Here is a 7,837-nt window from a genome sequence, read left to right on the forward strand (position 1 = left end):
AAAGTAATTGGTGGAAGGAAACAAAGAATATAAGGAGAAACATTGCAAATAGAGACTTTAAGTGAGAAAAGTATCTCATCTTTGGGAATGGCTAACCCCACCTAACCAACTCTCCATGCCATTTTTTCCTACATTCAATTCTTCCCTCTCTGCTTAAATGCCCAGGAAGGAAGCATGCAACCAAGATCAACCGGACAATCTGATAACAAAATGACATAAAAATTGACCTCCTATTCCACAGCAAGACTGCAGCAAAGATCATCAAAATCCACTCAGTCAATCAGAAAATCAAAATCAAGCTTAAAAATCAAAATTATGAAAAAAACATTTACCTTTCCCTAAGTAATTCTGCAACAGTTTGAAAATAAAAACAGGATTATTTATCATTTCAAAGCCCAAAATTGGGGTTGATACAGTATCCACCCTGGAGCTTCTTGACCTTAAAGAAGAATGCACAGACCTGGAAACTTGCCCTGATTTTTCCAATTCCATTGCTCTTGAATTTCTTAATAGCCTCACATAAATGAAATTCAAACACTTGATGATGCTCTCAGATAACTTGTTGGGTTGCCACTTTAGGCCAGTTTCTTCTGACATAAGTGGATCAAGTAGTGATCTAGTGGGGAGATCTATACATCTCTGGATTACGTTCCCTCAGCTGAAAATAGAAAAGGAATTGTAAATTAGCAAATTAACACTGTTGACAACATTATATATTCCAAGTTATGGCATGTATAAGGTAAGGTATAGATCATTGTTGAAGTTTTGATATTACAGTATTATTTTCTACTTGATAAATATCATAAAGGCACCAAAAAAGCAAAAATATAAGGGTTCTTACCGGAGCAGAAGATAATGACTGATAAGAACTTAGCCTCACAGCAAAATCTAAAGATATAGGGTGATGACTCCATAACAGTAAAAAAACACAAATGCATAAAACATCAATTCAATTCTAACCCCCCAAAACTGCGAGCATGGGCGTCAGTTCAGATGAATCAAAGTCAAATTCGGTCTCTCCAAAGCAGAACTGCAGGTAAATTAAAAATGGAAGAGAAGATGAGACTCTAAATCACATAATAAGGTCGATTGAGATGAACAAATGAAAGACAGAAAGAAGAACAATCAAAGAGTTGTAGAGAAAGAAACCTAACACGATGATGAACCCAAGGCGCACCGCAACGACGAAGACACAAATCCAATAGTGAGATGAATCTAGGAACAGTAGCGACAGAAGAAAGAAATTGAGGCAGGAGGAAAAGAGAATAAATGGAAGGCGTACAACAGAACTGAAACCGTGCGAAAGAGAAGAATCAGGTAGGTCAGGGGAAAACGAAAAGAGTGAAAACGGTTACGTTTGAGAACCCAAAAAGGCAGTAACATTGCAAAGGGAACCAACGGCTGTGATTGAATCAAGAAGAACTACTTATTATTTTTACCAAAATACCCATAGTTAAATTTCAAGTATAGTGCAATAAAATATTGAAGTACTAAATTGCCCTCTAGGCTGCACTAAAGGGAGAGTTTTTGCAATCTTGAGGGCAACTTTGTCATTCAATAATTATTACACTATAATCTAAATGTTTACATGGGTATTTAAGTAAAAATACACATTATTTTCTAAAGATGCCATCACAGTCGTCCATTCCATTGCAACCTCTCATCTTCCGTCAGTTTCTTCTATGCCTTGAGAACACTTTATGTCTTTATGACTTACCAATGTATTGATCTTTCACTATTCTAATTGTTACAACTTTTCTAATTTAATGATTTTATGACTTTTCATTTTCCAAAACTCCTCTTCATAATTTCAATTTATTCTAAAATGAAAAATATTCAATAATTGGATTGAGGAAGAGAATTGTTGAAACTTTTCACATTCTTCATGGTTTATTTTCCATGTATAAATACTCTTTACCTGTTTGATTTGTCTGCATCTTTTCAACCTCATCCACATTTTGAGCTTTAGAGTTGTTTAAAGTATACATGGCTTCCAGCAATGACTACATATCACTCAACTAGCTATGTTTTAGGTTTCAAGTTTTGTAAATCCCTGCACAAAACATTAAAGGGGTTTCCACTTAATCTGTTTTGTTGTTTATTTTTTTCTTTATATTTTTTGTAAGGATGTAAGATGTTAGGATTTCATGAACAACGACTTGAATTTCGTTGAAACCTTGATATTTTTAATGTTTCGAGCCTATAAAATAAGGAAAACTCATGTTTATCAATTTCATTTTTATATGATTTACTTTTTTATATCTGTTCTTATTGGTTCAAAACCAATTCCAGAGGTATGTATTGAGTGATCAAATTTTGAGTCTATCTTTTCTTTAAATTGTATCTTTTTATCTGAGGTCAATTGTTGTTGCAGATCCACTCTATAATGCATTAGTGCGGATATATTCATTTCCTCTTAATTTTTCTTGAAGAATTCAGTATATGGCTAAGAGAAGCTTTTGTAAACATCCTCAAGGGGCTGGCCACACCTGACAAATTAGTTTCTAGCGGCCCAATTATTCATTCATATCACCATTTAACATCTGAATTGTCATTGGATTATTTCTAACAGGTATCTTTTGTAAGGTGGCATCCGTTCCTTTTTTTTTTTGCTTTCTTTGTTCAATTGTGAAGATTTTTTGTTTCCTTGAGTGTTATCCATATGTTTTATGTCAATTTTTGACATTCTTTGTCCAATTGAGAATGATTGTCTCTCAACTTATTTCTTCTAAATGAATGAAAGTATTTGAGGCTTGCTATCGAGTGTGCTGGCAGGTTCTTTGATGATTGGCTTGAAAAAGCATGGGCCTCCCTCTCTCTCTTTCGGAAAAAAAAATCCATATAGATTTTAGACCTATATATCATGAAGGAATTTTTGTATTAAAAATGGATTAAAGGACAAAAATTAATAATTCTCTATTTTAGAGGGACTAAAATCAGTGAAAAATTAAATGGGGACCAAATTCAATAATTGACTATTTTAGGAGACAAAAACCATATTTAACCCAAAAATAAAGAATATACATTTAAAATAAAAATAAAATAAAATAAAATAAGTTTTAAAACTTCATAACGGTTATATATCTATTGATTAACATATTTAAAAATAAAAATATAAACATAAAATTATTTTTTATATATTATACATTAAATCGTTTTAGTTATACAAAACTTAGAAAATTAAAAAAACTTAAAGATTTAATTTAAATCACACTTCAAAGTTTATAATTATGGGATAAAATTCTTTTCATTTCTAAAATATCAATGAGATGTAGATGTGGTTACTATTATATAGAAGTTATAAAATAAAATTACTATCCTCTTATTTTTAAGAAAGGAAAAACATGTATTAATCACAGCTTTGAGAACAAAGCTTAAGAGGATCCAAAATATGCATTTTTAACTTGGTACTTTCGTTGTAAATTAAAAAATAAAAATGTAATTTTAAAATAAACATGTAATTTTAATATTAGAAAAGGAAAATTGATTAAAATATTATGAAAATAAGTCTTAAAGATAAATATTAATAAACCTATTTAAAATATATATATATATATCTAAATCTATCTATATCTATATATCTATCTAATATCTATATTTATCTGTCTATCTATATCTATATAAAATATAAAGTTTAGCAACCTCGAGGGTAAAATAGTCTATCAATAAACAATGTTTCATATATATTTTTCTTACCTATGGACTTTTAAGTAATTATCATATTATTTGATATGTGATTTTTCAGAATTATTCGATAATTAGCAAACTTTTAATCTCAGTCGTTCAATATTCCCCTTGAACTTCCTCCATCAACGTTAGTATATAACTTTCTACTATTAAGCTCAAAATTATTTTAAAAGAATTTATTATTATTTAATCTATATGAGTTATGGAATGTCATAAATCAAAATTAATATTAAATATGATACTAGTTATGAATTTCATAAGACACTTTTTATTAGTTTAAATTTAGATTTGTTGAAATATTAATCAACTAATAATTAATATTAATAAAAAAACATAAAAGTTAAAGATCATTCAACAAAAAAACTCCCTAACCCTTCCTCTTAATCTTCCTTCATCAATGTCACTACAACATTATTTTAAATAAATTTAATATTATTTATTTCATATGAGTTATGAAACTTAAAAATACTAACTTAATATTAAATAAGATCTTTAAAAAAAAGATCACTTCTATCTATAAAGTACAATAAATTGTTATATCAAAAGAATCAATTATATAAACAAGGGCAAACGGCACAAAAAAAATACACTCATAAAAACCTACGACAAAAAATATACAATCAAAAGCATAAATTAACACTTCGATAAAATCTAATTATCAAAAAAAAAAATTATACTCATTTTTCATACGAATAAATAATTTTAAAAAAATCATAAAAAACACAATACAAAATTAAAAAGAATCCCCCGTGCAACGCACGGGTCAAAAATACTAGTATTGTTATAAAAAAGGAGGGGAGGGGGTTTTCTTTGTGCATTTATTGAGTGGGGCTAAATTTTTTCAACATTTTAGTTTCTTCTTTGTTTTTTTATTATACTTACGTCGCACGTATGTTGCGCGCACGCACATGCGTAGAGAGATTTAAAAATGTTGTTTGTGTTTTAAACAGCAGCCATGCCCCCCACTTAATGACCAATAGAAAGATGCCAAATGTACTAGACTGCCATGTCATCTGTTTATTATTAGTAAGTTTCATGTTCTAATATTGGTCCCTACATTTCTTTAGTTTTGTATTTCATCCCAAACTATTTATATTTTTAAATTTTTGAAATTTAAAAAATTAAATTAAACCTAAAATAAAATAAGATTTGATAAACACACAACCACAATTAAAAAGAAAATTCATTAACCCTAAACCTTTCTAGCCTTCATCCTCTTGCTCTCTTCAGCCACAACCATGCCTGTGGTGGTTCCAGGCGTGGTGGTTCATCTTCGCGTCACACGGGTGGTGGCTCCACCACCGTGATTCGCTTCCACCACCGTATTCCAGCATTTGGTCCTCCTCAACCGAAGTATCTCCTCCGCCCCAATCACATCATCTACTGCAAGGCCCCCTCCCCCCGCCGCCCCAAGCCTCGCTTAGTTCGACCAGAAGCACCTTTGCCGCAAGCCCTTTTTCATCTGACGAGAATGAACTCATCCGTCGTAGGCACTCTCCATCGCAAGCACGCCGCTGGCACAAACCTCCTCCTCCGTCGGAAGCACCGATGCCACAAGCACGCCTCTAGCACAAACCTCCTCCTCCGTTGTAAGCACGTATGACGCAAGCCGTCTGAAGATGACTTCGGAGGACCGCAAAGGTACTGAACCCTCTATTAATCTATTTCTTATTTCTCTTTGGGGTATTTGAATTAATTAATTACATCTCTATAAAATTTCACTTGGGGAATGTAATTTAACTTGTTATTTTTAAGATACATGAACTGATATTCTGGGTTCAAATTGATATTTTCATTTTGGGTTTCCATTCAATTTGTTGTTCCAAAGTTTTGTCTGGCCATTGTACTTGGTTATTTGAAGACTTGGATGTTACTTGTTATGATTTGTGTAAGCCGTAGTTCATTGTGATATGCAAGGGTATTACTGTTATCTAGCTATGTGCTTCTTGTCCCAGGCTGTTCCATGGATAGAATCACATATTGCATGGACTATATTTTGTGTGATGTGTGCCTCAAGCCCTCAAGTCTAATATGGATGGGGTTGGGGTTAATTCTGAAAGCTGTGGTCTTTCGTTTCCCTTTTTCTATGTATTCAAGGCTGCTAATTCGGTGATGCAGATGAATGCAACACTGATAAATTTTATCTATTGTAATGGGTTGAGTACCTCTTGTACCTTCTATCAATATACTTGGATTACCAACAAAAAAAACACTATGCACATGAAGCATGTTAGGTACTTGTGGGAATTTATGATCACCTCTGCTAGACAGTCATTTTGGGCTTTTCTAATCCTATAGCATTGTTGCCTAATGAATTTAGGTTTTACTCATAGTACTGTAATAATTTATATTCAATTAGTTTTTTTAATTTTTCCTTCTATGTTTCAGATGTACAAATTATGGGAGGTTTAGCATGGAATTTGGTGTATCCAATTTGAGAGAACAACATGGAATTTGGTTTATCCAATTTGAGAGAACATAATTTCAAAGTGATAAAGCTAAAGCAGTGCATATGCAATTTCAAAGTGCTAGGAAGTCCCAAGTTGGCAGACTTGAATTACTGCATGGCAGCAAATAATGGTTTTTAATTGGAACAAGACAAACTTCCCATTTACCAACCTTATTTTGAAGTGTTTTATTGATGATTGGAATTTGGAAGTCATAAGTGTTTAATCTCCTTTTGCATTTTTCTTTTGAAACAGTGGAAAATTCAGAAAAAAAAACTTGTGGAATGCAGAAGATATTGCTCCCCTTCTTTATGGACTTGTTGTTGTAACATGAATGCTAAGCAATTGCAAGCCATCATTTATAAAAAAAATTGTAAATTGATCTCATTAACTGTCTTATTGCCTGTTTCAACCAATAAAATTATGTCATCTTAATAATATATAAAGCTCATCCACCAAAGTGGGTCATAATGCTTTCTAATTTCCACATGTCACATCTCTATTGGTTGATTTCAACGAATTTCCACATGACCTTCGCTGATTGGTCCAAATCCTTGAATTTTGATTGGTCGAAATTAATTAATACATATATTAATTAATAAATTAATCAATAAAAATTTGAATCAAACAATAAATGGTATTTTGATTGCACTATACACGGTTTGTAATATTTGAACCAAACAATAAATATTTGAATCAACATTTATGAAATTCAATAGTCATTAAGGAATTGATGGAAAATAATTAAATAAGAAATTTAATGGCCACAAATTTTATATTCTTTCAAATTGACTATGAACGCGTTTTCCTAAATTTGTGTATTTTTTTAAACAAAATATGAGTAATTATATCTAAAAGTCAAAAAAATAATATCAAATAAGTTTGAAATAATTGTTATATTTAGAAACAACTTAATTTAAATTTTTTCAAAAAATTGGTGTCCACACGTTTTATTCACAGTTTGTGATCTGATTTAGTTTTGCCCACACGTTTTATTCTTTACCCCATTTAATTCTATAAGTCAATGATTAATTTTTCCTCAAATCACTGACTTATTTCTTGAAAAATTTAAATTATTTCATTTTAAATTCCCCCCCCCCTTCTCATATACTGCTATATAAATCCATTTGCTCATATCAATTCAACCACCCACTCAAAAGTTTTGGCCGATTTTTTTTTCTCTGCATTGTTTTTGTTTTAATCATTGAGATGCAGAATTTTGTTGTTTTACATCAAATAGGGAAGGTTTGTACTTTACCTACAATTATTTATGAAAATGGTCTTATATATTTTGTATTATCTACGATATTATTAAAGTTTTCGTTTTGATTTGCAGGACTTTGGGTTGATCAGTGAATATGATTCCATGAGGCTAAAGTTTCAGACTGCTGGGACATTGTACACTGTGGACCCCTTGGGAAAAACAAAAGTTTTGAGGTTCGAAGTTCATGAAGGTTATACTGTAATAACCAATGGATGGACCAACCTCCGTTCATTTTACAATTTCAATTACAATTGTTGGGTACTTTTTTGTCAAATAAGAAAGTCCACTTTTAATATATCTATCTATACTGAAACTTTTGACGAAATTAAGTACCATGGTTGGCCTGTTGTCACAAATCATACAAATCTTATGTTTCTTCGTGCTTTAGTTCCTTTCACTGACAACAGAGACATTCCTACTATAACAAAAATGGGTAGCG

Source organism: Lotus japonicus, chromosome 4, assembly GCF_012489685.1.
Source record: "Lotus japonicus ecotype B-129 chromosome 4, LjGifu_v1.2".
NCBI lineage: Eukaryota > Viridiplantae > Streptophyta > Magnoliopsida > Fabales > Fabaceae > Lotus > Lotus japonicus.